General features: G+C 33.5%; 1 long non-coding RNA gene across 1 annotated transcript in view; it reads right to left on the reverse strand.

The window, feature by feature from the left end:
- LOC128656821 (uncharacterized) overlaps positions 1-18,800 on the reverse strand; it is an 82,748-nt gene that overhangs the window by 11,900 nt on the left and 52,048 nt on the right. The window contains exons 5-7 of the long non-coding RNA XR_008402067.1: positions 2,522-2,635; positions 1,180-1,301; positions 228-347 (exon numbers count right to left, since the gene is read on the reverse strand). This is a non-coding gene — a long non-coding RNA (uncharacterized LOC128656821). The remainder of the gene's footprint in view (positions 1-227; positions 348-1,179; positions 1,302-2,521; positions 2,636-18,800) is intronic.

The raw sequence follows: 18,800 nt of genomic DNA on the forward strand, positions 1-18,800 counted from the left end.
AATTAACTGATAAACCAAAATTAAAATGCATTGTTTAAATAAATGCCCAGAGGCTTCAGAGACAGTTCACAACCCACCATAGCTTTAAAGCTATACCCATGGGCACAGGGGGTAGCCACGGACTGCTCTTATGTCCACAAGCACAGCAGCCACCATGTGCAAATTGCTCTCCATAACGTCTGCCAATGAGCATGTTGGGCCTAATAAATAAAGCAACCGGCACTTACCTGCAAACTGGCATCATAACCTTATGATAGAGAAAGTCGTTATATTGTTGCGATTTCCCAAAATGCATTCCTAACTGCTGGAGCCATTTCCAAAGTGATAAGAGATTCCAGCAGTCCAAACTGGAAGATATAAAAAAAAAAATTAAATTAAAATACCATGTTAGAGGCATTATTAAAATGTTTGTTTAAATATATGCCCAGAGGCTTCAGCAACAGTACACAACCCACCATAGCTTTACAGCTGTAGCCGTGGGCACAAGGAGCAGGTGCGGACTGCTCCTTATGTCCACAAGCACAGCTGCCACCATGTGCAAATTGCTCTACGTAATTTCTGCCAATGACCATGCTGTGCCATAATGGAGCCATTGCTGAATTTTTTTTAAAATACATGCCCAGAGGCTTCAGAGACAGTTCACAACCCACCATAGCTTTACAGCTGTACCAGTGGGCACAAGGAGCAGGTGCGGACTGCTCCTTATGTCCACAAGCACAGCTGCCACCATGTGCAAATTGCTCTCCGTAACGTCTGCCAATGACCATCCGGTGCCATAATAGAGGCAATACTGAATTTAAATACATGCCCAGAGGCTTCAGAGACAGTTCACAACCCACCATAGCTTTACAGCTGTACCCGTGGGCACAAGGAGCAGGTGCGGACTGCTCCTTATGTCCACAAGCACAGCTGCCACCATGTGCAAATTGCTCTCCGTAACGTCTGCCAATGACCATGCTGTGCCATAATAGAGGCAATATTGAATTTAAATACATGCCCAGAGGCTTCAGAGACAGTTCACAACCCACCATAGCTTTACAGCTGTACCCGTGGGCACAGGGGGCAGCCGCGGACTGCTCCTTATGTCCACAAGCACAGCTGCCACCATGTGCAAATTGCTCTCCGTAACGTCTGCCAATGAGCACGTTAGTCCTAATAAATAAATCAACCTGCACTTACCTGCAAAGTGGCATCATAACCTTATGATAGAGAAATAATCATCATATTCTTGTGATTTCCCCAAATGCATTCCTAACTGCTGGAGCCATTTCCAAAGTGATAAGAGATTCCAGCAGTACAAACTGGAAGAGATGAAACAAAATTAAAATACCATGGTAGAGGCATTAATAAATTGTTACTTTAAATACATGCCCAGAGGCTTCAGCGACAGTTCACAACCCACCATAGCTTTATCCATGGGCACAGGGGGCAGTCGCAGACTGCACCTTATGTCCACAAGCACAGCTGCCGCCATGTACAAATTGCTCTCTAACGTCAGCCAATGACCATGCTGTGCCATAATGGAGCCATTGCTGAACTTTTTAAATTTAAATACATGCCCAGAGGCTTCAGAGACAGTTCACAACCCACCATAGCTTTACAGCTGTACCCGTGGGCACAGAGAGCAGGTGCGGACTGCACCTTGTGTCCACAAGCACAGCTGCCACCATGTGCAAATTGCTCTCTGTAACGTCTGCCAGTGACCACGCTGTGCCATAATAGAGGCAATACTGAATTATTTTAAAGGGACACTCAATCAAAATTAAACTTTCATTATTCAGATAGAGCATGTCATTTTGAACAACTTTCCAATTTACTTCCATTAACAAAATGTGCACAGTCTTTTTATATTTAAACTTTTTTTAGTCACACGCTCCTACTGAGCATGTGCAAGAATAAGTGTGTATGCATTTGTGAATGGCTGATGGCTGTCACGTGGTATGTGTATGCATTTGTGACTGGCTGCTAGCTGTCACATGGTACAGGGGGAGTGGAAAAAGACATAACTTTTAAAATTGTCAGAAAAAAAATCTACTACTCATTTGAAGTTCAGACTAAGTGCTATTGCATTGTCTTGTTATCTTGCATTTGTTGATTATGCAAATCTACTGTGTTGACTGGTCCTTTAAATTTAAATACATGCCCAGAGGCTTCAGAGACTGTTCACAACCCACAATAGCTTTACAGCTGTACCCATAGGCACAGGGGGCAGCCGCGGCCTGCTCCTTATGTCCACAAGCACAGCTGCCACCATGTGCAAATTGCTCTCCGTAACGTCTGCCAATGACCATGCTGTGCCATAATAGAGGCAATACTGAATTATTTTAATTTAAATACATGCCCAGAGGCTTCAGAGACAGTTTACAACCCACCATAGTTTTACAGCTGTACCCGTGGGCACAGAGGGCAGGTGCGGACTGCTCCTTATGTCCACAAGCACAGCTGCCACCATGTGCAAATTGCTCACTGTAACGTCTGCCAATGGCCATGTTGGACATAAATAAAATCAACCCGCACTTACCTGCAAACTGGCATCATCATAGAGAAATAAAATTGACATTCTTGCGATCTCCACAAATGCATTCCTAACTGCTGGAGCCATTTCCAAAGTGAGCAGATATTACAGCAGACCAAACTGGAAGAGATAAACCAGAGTTTGTACAATTACATATTAGTATATTAACCAAGCAGAGGTGCTGTGGAAATCGCAAAAGAAATAATTTATTATTAAAAAAAAAAAAAAAAAACACACAAAAAAAAAAAAAAAAAACAACCTTCATTTTATGTAAAAATGTCCCATGCTTCCTGTGAGTCTAAAAAGCTACTTTGTAACCAGCAAAATTAAAAAGGGACAGTTTTATTTAGGGTTGCACCGATACCATTTTTTTTATGACCAAGTACAAGTAACGATACTTGTTTTCAAATACTTGCCGATACCAATTACCGATACTTTTTTTTTTAATGTCATGTGACACTTTACCAAGCACAATACAGACTAATTATTTAAGATTCTTTCTTTATAATTATAAAGGACTGTAATTCCAAAGACATTATGAAATAAAAAAAGTTCACTGAACATGTTTATAAATAAAAAATATTACAATAAAATATTAAATTTAAAGGGGTGATACAATTGGGTTGTAGGGCTGTTATATAACATCAATCTGACATTTGTATGGAGGTTCGACTCTAAGCCGAACAGTCTCACTTTCCACACTACTGCATGGGGCAGAAAGATATTTTTGGGCCATTTTAGCCAGAGCTGGAAATCTGTTAATTAACTGCCCAGTACTTCAGGGGTTTGTCTGAACGAGGTAAAGTGATCTCTCCTACAGTAATACAAATAACAGCAATTTTTATTGGCAGAACAGTGAAATGGGAACATGCAGTTTGAAAAAACGCCACAAGGTAGCATATGGGTAGGTAGTGGACGTATTGGTATAAGTATCGGTGCATTTGCACGAGTACAAGTACTCATGCAAATACTTGGTATCGGTGCAACCCTAGTTTTATTGTATTAAAAGATAGATAATCCCTTTATTACCCATTCCCCAGTTTTTCACATAAAACACTGTTATATTAATACACTTTATCTCTGTGATTACCTTGTATCTAAGCATCTTCTGACAGCCCCCTGATCACATGACTATCTATTGACTTGCATTTAAACCTATTAGTGCTGTGTTGTTAGAACCCACGGGCGTCAGCACAATGTTATCTATATGGCTCACATGAACTAGCTTCCCCTGTTGTGAAAAGCAAATACAAAAGCATGTGATCATGGGGCTGTCTTTAGGGACTTAGAAACAGACAGCAATTTAGAGGTTTAAAGGTTATAAAGTATATTAATATAACTATGCTTTTGTGCAAAGCTAGGGACTGGGTAGTAAAGGGCATTATCTATCTTTTTAAACAACAATTTTTGTGTTGACTGTCCCTTTAAAGCAGTTGCAAAACAAGTTTGCTTTTTGGCTTATTTGGGGAACGTGGAACTGAGCACAAAACCAATGGTGGTTAAAAAGGGAAACAAAATCCAAATTTTTTTCTTTCATAATTTAGGTAGAACATGCAATTTTAAACAACTTTCCAGTTTACTTCAATTATCTAATTTGCTTCATTCTCATTATATACTTTGTTGAAAAGCCTATCTAAATAGGCTCAGTAGCTGCTGATTGGTGGCTGCACATAGATGCCTTGTGTGATTGGCTCTCCCATGTGCAGTGCTACTTTGTCAAAGGAAAGAAATTAAATAGAAGTATTGGAATGTTTAAAATTGTATTCTTTATCTGAATTATGAAAGAAAATGTTGGGGTTTCTTGACCCTTTACCTTATCCAAAAGCTAACTATTAAACAGATCAAAAATACAAGTAAATTGGTGTCTTTTTCTATAGAAGTTTATAAAGAAAGCCAGTTCCTCTCAGTAAAATTAGACAAGAAATAAACTGATCTGCAGGTGTGTGTGTGTAAAACTGCTGACTACAAGATACATATTGGGGTAGATTTATCAAGCTGGGCACAGCCAATCACACGCGGGCAGGCGCTGTCAATCTCCCCGGTCAGACGAGTCCGGAGAGATTGAAATTCGCCACCTAAGAGGTGGTGAAAAGGTTAGGGAAGCAACAGTCTCATGACCGCTGCTTGTTAAATACGTACTGCAGGTTGGGAAGCCTGCCGAAGGGTTTGATAATCGACCCCATGACAATGTAAACACAATTAGGAAATGTGGCATAATGCAAACCATTTTAAACTTCCAGCTGCAAATAGCCTCTGTACAGGAAGTAACCAATACTTAAGACAGGTCAGAGTGAAGGTGGGTCCGTTTAAAGGAACATGAAACCAAACATTTTCTTTCATGATCTAGATAGAAAGTACAAATTTAAAAATTCCAATTTACTTCTATTATTTAATTCTTAAGATATCCTTTATTGAAGTAAGAGCCATACACATGGGTGAGACAATCATATGAGGCATCTATGTGCAGCAGCCAATCAGCTGTTACAGAGCCTATTTAGATACTTTAAAACAAAAGATATCAAGAGAATGAAGCCAATTAGATAATAGAAGTAAATTGGAAAGTTGTTTAAAATTGCATGCTCTAAATCATGAAAGATAGATATTTGCGTTTCATGTTTCTTTAAGCTCAACTACAAATCCCATAAAACTTTGCAAGGCTTTTTGATCGTGTGGAATACAACCACCAAACAAAAAAGTTTTGTGTTCTATTTTTTTCATTTTAAACAAGCTTTTTGTATTTATAACATTGTATGAAAAGTGAATTTCCGACCAAAAAATATTTCTTAAATACGTTTTAAGTAGTTTTAAATTGTTTTCATTATTTGCCTTCCAAGTTACCAAAAAACACATTTTAATAGAACCTAATCAAAATGTATTTTAAATTATATGCAATGTATCTATGATACATTGGTTTTTAGAGCTCTTTGGCAATAAATATTTAAATATTGCACGTGATATGATCCATATTTAGGTGAGTAAAATCCCTGTTTCCCCATAGACTTTGCCAAGGCAGCACCTACACATCAGCTTCTTTCACCTACATGTACATTGTATGAAACCCTCAGCCTACAGTTTTGTATTAATTTCAGCGATTTTTTACGTATAACCGTTTGCTTTACACAGAGACATAAAGCGATCCTGCCAGTACCAACTCTATAGGCACCAACTGCTGAGACACTAATATTCTCACAGCACAGTCTTAAAGTGAAGGTACATTGATGAATTAGTGCCCAGTTTTTAATAAACCTATTAAAAACAAGGGCACTTTAATTCATCAAAATTGACATTTCACGGTTTTCTTCAAAAACTTACCTTTTAATCCTGGCAGCCGCTCCAGCGATTCCCCAGGCCGTTGGAAGCCTCCACAGACGTCAGAAATGGATGAATCCGGCTTCCTCCAATCACAGCTTCCCCCAGGGGAATCTTGGCCTGATGCAACGCTGTGATTGGAGGAAGCCGGATTCGAAATGTTGGACCCGCGAAGACGGCTTGCGACGGGCGGAGGAAGTGCTGGAGCAGCTGCCAGGATTAAAAGGTAAGTTTATGAAGAAAACAGTGAAATGTCAATTTTGATAAAATAAAGTGCCCTTGTTTTTACTAGGTTTATTAAAAACCGGGCACCAATTCATCAAAATGGACCTTCACTTTAAAAAGTTACAGCTCACTGCATGCTCACACAGGGTTAAAAAGGCAGGCACACAAAAACCACACAGACTTTAAAGAGACAACTCACACCATACACAGTCTTAGACATATTATAGCATGCACATGCACATCCTTGTACAGTCCAGTGCTCGACAAATCTGTTTAAAAGTTAGGAGCCAGTAACAATATTTAGGAGCCAGGCATATTTTTAGAAGCCAGACAGTGGTATTTTTATATAGATATATAGGAAGTTAACCAAAAAACTTAGCTGCCAGGGATAGAATTCTAGGAGCCAATGGCTCCCTGGCTCCGTCGAGTCCTGTTTTACACATTCAAATTCTTAAAGGGAAAGGTACAGCTTACACCACATGCAGTCACATCAAGTGCACATTCTAAAATGGACAGATCACAGTATCCACATAATCTTGCATGCTATCAGTCATAAAAAGAGGGACACTCAGTCTTAAAGGGACAGGCGCTCCCCACAAGAAACGTACAACTCACTGCACTCTTACTCTAAAGAGATACTGACTCCAAATGTATACTTTCTTGATTCAGTTAGGAGTGAATTAGAAAATTGCATGCTCTATTAATTGTTATTTGTTCTCTTGGTATCTTTATTTGAAAAAGCAATAATGTAAAGCATAGGAGCCGGCTCATATTTGGTTCAGCACTTTCTGATTGGTGTCTAAATTTAGCCACCAATCAGCAAGCACTTCCCAGGTGCTTAACCAAAAATGGGCCAGCTCCTAAGCTTACATTAAAATAAAGATACCAGGAGAACAAAGAAATGAATAGGTGTAAATTAGAAAGTTGCTTAAAATTGCTGCTCTGTCGGAATCATAAAAGTTTAATTTTGACTAGACTGTTCCTTTCCATGGAAAGTTTTTTTATAAATGCATGCTCTAGCTGAAACTTGAAAGATATGTTGAGTTTTGTGTCCCCTTAAAGCAGGGATGGGGAACCTTGGCACTTGATGTTTCAGAACTACATTACCCATGATGCTTAGGCACCCTGAAGCCATGTTGAGCATAATGGGAAATGTAGTTCTGAAACATCTGGGAGGGCCAAGATTTCCCATCCCTGCTTTAATGTGAAGGTCCATTTTGATGAATTAGTGTCCGGTTTTATATAAACCAAACAAGGGCACTTTAAATCATCAAAATTGACATTTCACCGTTTTCTTCAAAAACTTACCTTTTAATCCTGAATGCTGCTCCAGCGATTCCCCCGGCCGTCAGAAGCCTTGGCAGATGTCAGAAATGACGAATCAGGCTTCCTCCAATCACAGCTTCCCCCCAGGGGAATCTTGGCCTGATGCAACGCTGTGATTGGAGAAAGCCGGATTCGTCATTTTGGATCCGCGAAGACTGCTTGCAACGGGCAAAGGAAGGGCTGGAGAGGCTGCCAGGATTAAAAAGGTAAGTTTTTGAAGAAAACCGTGAAATGGCAATTTTGATTAATTAAAGTGCCCTTGTTTTTAATAGGTTTATTAAAAACCGGGCACTAATTCATCAAAATGGACCACTAAACACATTTGATGCACCTCTCTGGGTGCTGCCATTATGGAACCTAGGTTACACTGCAGGTATATGAAGGAGGGTTACTGCACATGTCTAAACAGGTCAAGCAATGGAACGTAGTGAAGGATTTCAACACGGCAGCACCCATGGCTAGAGGAAGACAGGGAATAACCTCAATGCTCCGCTTATAAAAATGTATTTAGCATTTAATGCCCCTTTACAGGAACAGCTCCCCACCCTCACACAAAAGGACAGATGCACTCACAACATTAAAGCACAACAAATATAGTCTTAAAAGGACATATTACAGAGTGCACAAAAACAGACATGGTGCATGCACTCTTAAAGTGACAGCTAACACCACACCGTCTTAATGGTACAGTACAAAGCCTTAAAGGAACATCTCACAACATGTGAACAGCTCATACCACACACCAATCCTTAAAGTGAAGTTCAATTTGGATGAATTAGTACCCTTGATATAAATAAATTATAAAGTTGTTTGAAATTTCATGTTCTATTCAATCAATTTAAAGGGACATAATTCCCCATATTTGTGTCTACCATGATTCAGATAGAACATATTTGAAACTTCCCAATTTACTTCCATTATCAAATTTTCTTCATTCTCATTTGCTGAAGGAGCAATGCATTACTGGGAGCTAGCTGAACACATCTAGTGAACCAATCACAAGACAAATGTGTGCAGGCACCAATCACAATCTAGCATCCAGTAGCGTAGAAATTTACATATTTTTCAACAGGGGATAACAAGCATGTTAGAAAATAGAAATATATTTAAAGGTGTTTTTAAAAAAAATGACATGCTCTGTCTGAATCATGCAGGTTTAATTTTGACTTCCCTATTTCTTTAAAGAGACACTGAACCCCAATTTTTTTTCTTTCGTGATTCAGATAGAGCGTGTAATTTTAAGCAACTTTCTAATTTACTTCTATTATCGCCGTGCAGTAAAACAGGCTCCCATGGGCGCCGGATTTACCGGAGCTAAGAGATGCGATCGATTGAATCAAATAAAAGAGCTGTCTACATGAAGCATCTTATACTTCATGAATGAAAGTGCCCTTTATTTGTTTCAATAGTAAATCCTAGCGTTCGTAAAACACTAGGATTTACTTTCACTTTAAATGTGACAATCATAATTTAACAAAAATTACTATTAGACCGAATTTTAAAAAAAAAAACAGACACAAACTGAAAGCATCTTTTTAAAATATTAAACACCTCTTGATGTTGTGTAAAAATTATGCTTTGTTCCAAGCTCCATTGGAGTCTAAAAAGCTACTATGTAACCTGCAAAATGTAAAGCAATTTTAAAACCTAAGTTAGACTTTTGCTTTTTAGATTATCTAGGGAACGTGGATTCCAACATCAATTTGGTTAATTTCCCTTTACCACAATCCAAAAGGTTACTATTAAACAGAACAAAAACACAAGTAAAATGGTGTATTTTGTATAGAAGTTTATAAAGAAAATCAGTTCCTGTCAGTTATATCAGAAAATATCTTCCCTGTACTCTGTATAAGAGATCTTCTATAACATAACCATAGTAAAACAGTGCCAAACACACTGCAAGTTTCAGCACTTCAATCCTACAAAACTAAATAGAGTTTAGATATTTCCAGAAATATCCAGCAAACGAGCATAAACTACTGAGGTTAATACAATGATTGTGCAACTTAGCTGCAGCTAAACAGATGAGCTGGTGAAATAAACACAGAATATAAGGCGCAATAAGCAGTTACACAAATCTGCAGATTAGGCTGCTGAATTAAACCGATAAGCTGGTGATATAAAACCACGTACACTATAAGGCGCAATAAGTCTTTAGACAAGAAAAACGCACACAAATCCGCAGATTAGTTTAACTGCCAAATACGAGATACAACTTACAGTTTGAAACAACTAGGAAGTGGAACAGTAACATGCAGCAAACAATTTCAAACTTCCCGCTGCAAAAGTGCAAATGGCCGCTGCTGTCCCGACCCGGAAATCTCATCTACAAATCCCATCAAACTTTGCAACAGCAAGGCTTTCAGATCATGTGGCATAGAACGAACCAATCAGATTATTATTATTATTATTTTTAAAACACGCTTTACGTATAACATTGCATCTGAGAACAAAGTGAATTTATTTCTGACAAATACATTTTAATAGGACCTAATCAAAGTTTATTGTAATTAAATTTAGTTATTCTATGGTGCTTTGGTTTTTAGAGCTCTTTTGCAATAAATATTTAAATAAATATTATGTGATATGATCACTTCACTTAGACAAGAAAGAAGCACACAAATCCGCAGATTAGTTTAACTGCCGAATACGAGATACAACTTACATTTTGAAAACAAGTAGGAACAATAACATACAGCAAACAATTTCAAACTTCCCGCTCCAAAGTGCAAATAGCGTGTTATCCCGACCCGGAAGTCACTTATACGTCTTTAATAAGTAGGTCAAAGTGCAAGTGGGTGGGTTTAAGTCAACTACAAATCCCATCAAACTTTGCAACAGCAAGGCTTTCAGATCATGTGGCATAGAACGAACCAATCAATAGATTTATTTTATTTATTTTTTAAACACGCTTTACTTTTATATAACATTGCATGAAAAGTGAATTTATTTCTGACAAATACATTTTAATAGGACCTAATCAAAGTTTATTTTAATTACAGGTGTTGTATCATAAATGGTTCCCCTGTAGAATTCCGTGACTTCGGCTCTTCGGCAAGAATCGGAACTCCGCCCCCCACCGCAGCCACTCCCATCTCATACATTTCCATATCCCGTCTTGAAAGCTCAGTCTTCATGCTCGTGCATGAGAAACGTCCCCTCCCCCGCCACCCTGCTATCGGCACAGCTTCTTCTGCTTATATAATGCAGCTTGTCACACGCTCCCTGCTCCCTTCTATATTTCATTAGACAGCTCGAATACCTATTGCTCTTCCAAAATACTACAATACATATTCTGCTGCATTTTGTTTATGTGTTTAAAGAAACAGTTTGTAAAATCATCCAATAAAGATTATTAACAATAATGTGCATGGTTCTTTACTACTTTTGTTCTCTGGAAATCCTTTGTTGAAAATACTTTTCTCAAATACTACAATACATATTCTGCTGCAATTTTTTTTTTATTGTTTAAAAAAACAGTTTGTAAAATCATCCAATAAAGATTATTAACAATAATGTGCATGGTTCTTTACCACTTTTTTCTCTTGATATCCATTGTTGAAAAGACGTTTTTCAAATACCACAATGCATATTCTGCTGCAATTTTTTTTATTGTTTAAAGAAACAGTTTGTAAAATCATCCAATAAAGATTATTAACAATAATGTGTATGGTTCTTTACCACTTTTGTTCTCTGGAAATCCTTTGTTGAAAAGACTTTTCTCAAATACTACAATACATATTCTGCTGAAATTTTTTCTTTATTGTTTAAAGAAACAGTTTGTAAAATCATAAATAAAGATTATTAAGAATAATGTGCATGGTTCTTTACCACTTTTGTTCTCTTGATATCCTTTGTTGAAAAGACGTTTTTCAAATACCACAATACATATTCTGCTGAAATGCTTTATATTGTTTAAAGAAACTGTTTGTCAAATCATCCAATAAAGATTATTAACAATAATGTGCATGGTTCTTTACTACTTTTGTTCTCTGGAAATCCTTTGTTGAAAAGACTTTTCTCAAATACCACAATACATATTCTGCTGCAATGTTTTTTTATTGTTTAAAAAAACAGTTTGTAAAATCATCCAATAAAGATTATTAACAATAATGTGCATGGTTCTTTACCACTTTTGTTCTCTTGATATACTTTGTTGAAAAGATGTTTTTCAAATACCACTATGCATATTCTGCTGCAATGTTTTTTTATTGTTTAAAGAAACAGTTTGTAAAATCATCCAATAAAGATTATTAACAATAATGTGCATGGTTCTTTACTACTTTTGTTCTCTGGAAATCATTTGTAGAAAAGACTTTTCTCAAATACTACAATACATATTCTGCTGAAATTTTTTTCTTTATTGCTTAAAGAAACAGTTTGTAAAATCATCAAATAAATATTATTAACAATAATGTGCATGGTTCTTTACCACTTTTGTTCTCTTGATATCTTTTGTTGAAAAGATGTTTTTCAAATACCACAATGCATATTCTGCTGCAATTTTTTTTATTGTTTTAAGAAACAGTTTGTAAAATCATCCAATAAAGATTATTAACAACAATGTGCATGGTTCTTTACTACTTTTGTTTCTTGATATCCTTTGTTGAAAATACTTTTCTCAAATACCATAATACATATTCTGCTGCAATGTTTTTTTTATTGTTTAAAGAAACAGTTTGTAAAATCATCCAATAAAGATTATTAACAATAATGTGCATGGTTCTTTACTACTTTTGTACTCTTGATATCCTTTGTTGAAAATACTTTTCTCAAATACCATTATACAAATTCTGCTGCAATGTTTTTTTTATTGTTTAAAGAAACAGTTTGTAAAATCATCAAAAAAAGATTATTAAGAATAATGTGCATGGTTCTTTACCACTTTTGTTCTCTTTATATCCTTTGTTGAAAAGACGTTTTTCAAATACCACAATACATATTCTGCTGCAATTTTTTTTATTGTTTAAAGAAACAGTTTGTAAAATCATCAAATAAAGATTATTAACAATAATGTGCATGGTTCTTTACCACTTTTGTTCTCTGGAAATCCTTTGTTGAAAAGACTTTTCTCAAATACTACAATACATATTCTGCTGAAATTTTTTTCTTTATTGTTTAAAGAAACAGTTTGTAAAACCATAAATAAAGATTATTAACAATAATGTGCATGGTTCTTTACCACTTTTGTTCTCTTGATATCCTTTTTTGAAAAGACGTTTTTCAAATACCACAATACATATTCTGCTGAAATGCTTTATATTGTTTAAAGAAACAGTTTGTCAAATCATCCAATAAAGATTATTAACAATAATGTGCATGGTTCTTTACTACTTTTGTTCTCTGGAAATCCTTTGTTCAAAATACTTTTCTCAAATACCACAATACATATTCTGCTGCCATTTTTTTATTGTTTAAAGAAACAGTTTGTAAAATCATCAAATAAAGATTATTAACAATAATGTGCCTGGTTCTTTACTACTTTTGTTCTCTGGAAATCCTTTGTTAAAAAGACTTTTCTCAAATACCACAATACATATTCTGCTGCAATGTTTTTTATTGTTTAAAGAAACAGTTTGTACAATCATCCAATAAAGATTATTAACAATAATGTGCATGGTTCTTTACTACTTTTGTTCTCTGGAAATCCTTTGTTGAAAAGACTTTTCTCAAATGCCACAATACATATTCTGTTGCAATGTTTTTTTATTGTTTAAAGAAACAGTTTGTAAAATCATCCAATAAAGATTATTAAGAATAATGTGCATGGTTCTTTACTACTTTTGTTATCTGGAAGTCCTTTGTTGAAAAGACTTTTCTCAAATACTACAATACATATTCTGCTGAAATTTTTTTTTATTGTTTAAAGAAACAGTTTGTACAATCATCCAATAAAGATTATTAACAACAATGTGCATGGTTCTTTACTACTTTTGTTCTCTGGAAATCATTTGTAGAAAAGACTTTTCTCAAATACTACAATACATATTCTGCTGAAATTTTTTTTCTTTATTGTTTAAAGAAACAGTTTGTAAAATCATCAAATAAATATTATTAACAATAATGTGCATGGTTCTTTACCACTGTTGTTCTCTTGATATCCTTTGTTGAAAAGATGCTTTTCAAATACCACAATGCATATTCTGCTGCAATTTTTTTTATCGTTTAAAGAAACAGTTTGTAAAATCATCCAATAAAGATTATTAACAATAATGTGCATGGTTCTTTACTACTTTTGTTCTTTTTATATCCTTTGTTGAAAAGACGTTTTTCAAATACCACAATACATATTCTGCTGCAATTTTTTTTATTGTTTAAAGAAACATTTTGTAAAATCATCCAATAAAGATTATTAACAATAATGTGTATGGTTCTTTACCACTTTTGTTCTCTGGAAATCCTTTGTTGAAAAGACTTTTCTCAAATACTACAATACATATTCTGCTGAAATTTTTTTCTTTATTGTTTAAAGAAACAGTTTATAAAATCATAAAAAAAGATTATTAACAATAATGTGCATGGTTCTTTACCACTTTTGTTCTCTTGATATCCTTTTTTGAAAAGACGTTTTTCAAATACCACAATACATATTCTGCTGAAATGCTTTATATTGTTTAAAGAAACAGTTTGTCAAATCATCCAATAAAGATTATTAACATTAATGTGCATGGTTCTTTACTACTTTTGTTCTCTGGAAAGCCTTTGTTGAAAATACTTTTCTCAAATACCACAATACATATTCTGCTGCCATTTTTTTTATTGTTTAAAGAAACAGTTTGTAAAATCATCAAATAAAGATTATTAACAATAATGTGCATGGTTCTTTACTACTTTTGTTCTCTGGAAATCCTTTGTTGAAAAGACTTTTCTCAAATACCACAATACATATTCTGCTGTAATGTTTTTATTGTTTAAAGAAACAGTTTGTACAATCATCCAATAAAGATTATTAACAATAATGTGCATGGTTCTTTACTACTTTTGTTCTATGGAAATCCTTTGTTGAAAAGACTTTTCTCAAATACCACAATACATATTCTGCTGTAATGTTTTTTATTGTTTAAAGAAACAGTTTGTACAATCATCAAATAAAGATTATTAACAATAATGTGCATGGTTCTTTACTACATTTGTTCTCTGGAAATCCTTTGTTGAAAAGACTTTTCTCAAATACTACAATACATATTCTGCTGAAATTTTTTTCTTTATTGTTTAAAGAAACAGTTTGTAAAACCATAAATAAAGATTATTAACAATAATGTGCATGGTTCTTTACCACTTTTGTTCTCTTGATATCCTTTTTTGAAAAGACGTTTTTCAAATACCACAATACATATTCTGCTGAAATGCTTTATATTGTTTAAAGAAACAGTTTGTCAAATCATCCAATAAAGATTATTAACAATAATGTGCATGGTTCTTTACTACTTTTGTTCTCTGGAAATCCTTTGTTCAAAATACTTTTCTCAAATACCACAATACATATTCTGCTGCCATTTTTTTATTGTTTAAAGAAACAGTTTGTAAAATCATCAAATAAAGATTATTAACAATAATGTGCCTGGTTCTTTACTACTTTTGTTCTCTGGAAATCCTTTGTTAAAAAGACTTTTCTCAAATACCACAATACATATTCTGCTGCAATGTTTTTTATTGTTTAAAGAAACAGTTTGTACAATCATCCAATAAAGATTATTAACAATAATGTGCATGGTTCTTTACTACTTTTGTTCTCTGGAAATCCTTTGTTGAAAAGACTTTTCTCAAATGCCACAATACATATTCTGTTGCAATGTTTTTTTATTGTTTAAAGAAACAGTTTGTAAAATCATCCAATAAAGATTATTAACAATAATGTGCATGGTTCTTTACTACTTTTGTTATCTGGAAGTCCTTTGTTGAAAAGACTTTTCTCAAATACTACAATACATATTCTGCTGAAATTTTTTTTTATTGTTTAAAGAAAAAGTTTGTACAATCATCCAATAAAGATTATTAACAACAATGTGCATGGTTCTTTACTACTTTTGTTCTCTGGAAATCATTTGTAGAAAAGACTTTTCTCAAATACTACAATACATATTCTGCTGAAATTTTTTTTCTTTATTGTTTAAAGAAACAGTTTGTAAAATCATCCAATAAAGATTATTAACAATAATGTGCATGGTTCTTTACTACTTTTGTTCTTTTTATATCCTTTGTTGAAAAGACGTTTTTCAAATACCACAATACATATTCTGCTGCAATTTTTTTTATTGTTTAAAGAAACATTTTGTAAAATCATCCAATAAAGATTATTAACAATAATGTGTATGGTTCTTTACCACTTTTGTTCTCTGGAAATCCTTTGTTGAAAAGACTTTTCTCAAATACTACAATACATATTCTGCTGAAATTTTTTTCTTTATTGTTTAAAGAAACAGTTTATAAAATCATAAATAAAGATTATTAACAATAATGTGCATGGTTCTTTACCACTTTTGTTCTCTTGATATCCTTTTTTGAAAAGACGTTTTTCAAATACCACAATACATATTCTGCTGAAATGCTTTATATTGTTTAAAGAAACAGTTTGTCAAATCATCCAATAAAGATTATTAACATTAATGTGCATGGTTCTTTACTACTTTTGTTCTCTGGAAAGCCTTTGTTGAAAATACTTTTCTCAAATACCACAATACATATTCTGCTGCCATTTTTTTTATTGTTTAAAGAAACAGTTTGTAAAATCATCAAATAAAGATTATTAACAATAATGTGCATGGTTCTTTACTACTTTTGTTCTCTGGAAATCCTTTGTTGAAAAGACTTTTCTCAAATACCACAATACATATTCTGCTGTAATGTTTTTATTGTTTAAAGAAACAGTTTGTACAATCATCCAATAAAGATTATTAACAATAATGTGCATGGTTCTTTACTACTTTTGTTCTCTGGAAATCCTTTGTTGAAAAGACTTTTCTCAAATACCACAATACATATTCTGCTGTAATGTTTTTTATTGTTTAAAGAAACAGTTTGTACAATCATCAAATAAAGATTATTAACAATAATGTGCATGGTTCTTTACTACTTTTGTTCTCTGGAAATCCTTTGTTGAAAAGACTTTTCTCAAATACCACAATACATATTCTGCTGCAATGTTTTTTATTGTTTAAAGAAACAGTTTGTACAATCATCCAATAAAGATTATTAACAATAATGTGCATGGTTCTTTACTACTTTTGTTCTCTGGAAATCCTTTGTTGAAAATACTTTTCTCAAATACTACAATACATATTCTGCTCAAATTTTTTTCTGTATTGTTTAAAGAAATAGTTTGTAAAATCATCAAGTAAAGATTATTAACAATAATGTGCATGGTTCTTTACTACTTTTGTTCTCTGGAAATCCTTTGTTAAAAAGACTTTTCTCAAATACTACAATACATATTCTGCTGAATTTTTTTTATTGTTTAAATAAACAGTTCGTAAAATCATCAATTAAAGATTATTAACAATAATGTGCATGGTTCTTTACTACTTTTGTTCTCTTTATATCCTTTGCTGAAAAGACTTTTCTCAAATACCATTATACATATTCTTCTGCAATTTTTTTATTGTTTAAAGAAACAATTTGTAAAATCATCCAATAAAGATTATTAACAATGATGTGCATGGTTCTTTACCACTTTTGTTCTCTTGATATCCTTTGTTGAAAAGACTTTTCTCAAATACCCCAATACATATTCTGCAGAATTTTTTTTCTTTATTGTTTAAAGAAACAGTTTGTAAAATCATCCAATAAAGATTATTAACAATAATGTGCATGGTTCTTTACTACTTTTGTTCTCTGGAAATCCTTTGTTAAAAAGACTTTTCTCAAATACTACACTACATATTCTGCTCACATTTTTTATCTTTATTGTTTAAATAAACAGTTTGTAAAATCATCAAGTAAAGATTATTAACAATAATGTGCATGATTCTTTACCACTTTTGTTCTCTTGATATCCTTTGTTGAAAATACTTTTTCTCTATTACCACAATACATATTCTGCTGCACTTTTTTTTTTTTATTGTTTAAAGAAACAGTTTGTAAAATCATCCAATAAAGATTATTAACAATAATGTGCATGGTTCTTTACTACTATTGTTCTCTGGGAATCCTTTGTTGAAAAGACTTTTCTCAAATACCATTATACATATTCTGCTGCAATGTTTTTTTATTTTTAAAGAAATAGTTTGTAAAATCATCTAATAAAGATTAATAACAATAATGTGCATGGTTCTTTACTACTTTTGTCCTCTTAATATCCTTTGTTGAAAATATTTTTTTATAAATACTCCAATACATATTCTGCTTCATTTATTTTTAATGTTTAAAGAAACAGTTTTTAATATCATCCAATAATGTGCATGGTTCTTTAATACTTTTGTTCTTTGGATATCCTTTGTTGAAAAGCCTTTATTGAAATACTGAAATACATATTCTGCTGAATTTTTTTTTTTTTTAATGTTTAAAGAAACAGTTTGTAATAACACCAAATAAAGATTAATAACAATACTATGCAAGGTTTTTTTTACTTTTGTTCTGTGGATATCCTTTGTTGAAAATACTTTTTTGAAATACTCAAGTACACAAAGAAATAGGTTGTAATATTCATCCAATAAAGATTAATAACAATAATGTTCATGATTCTCAGCCTGGACCAACGATATTTATGGCAAATAAACTGATGCCAACCTTGCCACTTTATATATTTTCTAATTAAGTAAATATTTTAAAATGGTTGAAATCCTTTGGGACACTGTTTTTAGTGTGGTTTTATAGGGTGTGAGCACCTTTATACAATCTACGTATTTTCACACTGTATTGTTCAAAATATTTCTATGGCAACGAAACCATTTCAAAATATCAGTAACTTATTTAGAAAAGGTTAAATATGTGATTTGACAAGGTTGTCATCAGTTTGTTTGTCATAAAAATCATTGGGCTAGGCTGAGAACATGTCTGTGACATAAAGGGGCTCACGCCCTGTATTTATCCACATAGAAATGAGTGTCTCAGAGGATTTTTACCCTTTTAAAATAGCGCCTATTCTGAAAAGGTAAAATATATGAAGTGGCAATGTTGTTACCATTGCCAAATTGCCATAAAGAGCGTTGGGTCAGGCTGACAACATTTCTGTCCTATGATGTGTTCATGCCTTGTATATATTCACACATAAATGAACGGCCCACAGTATTTTAACCCTTTTAAATTACCAGTTGTTTATTCAAAAAATGTAAAATATATGAGATGGCAAGTTTGGCACAATTTTGTTTGCTCCAAAAAGCATTGGGCCATGCTAAAAAAAACATGATTATCCTATGAAGGTCTTCAAGTCCTTGTATGTATCCACACAAAATGTATTGGCCCAAAGGATTTAATTTTTTTTAAAATA

This window comes from Bombina bombina, chromosome 4, assembly GCF_027579735.1.
Source record: "Bombina bombina isolate aBomBom1 chromosome 4, aBomBom1.pri, whole genome shotgun sequence".
Lineage (NCBI taxonomy): Eukaryota > Metazoa > Chordata > Amphibia > Anura > Bombinatoridae > Bombina > Bombina bombina.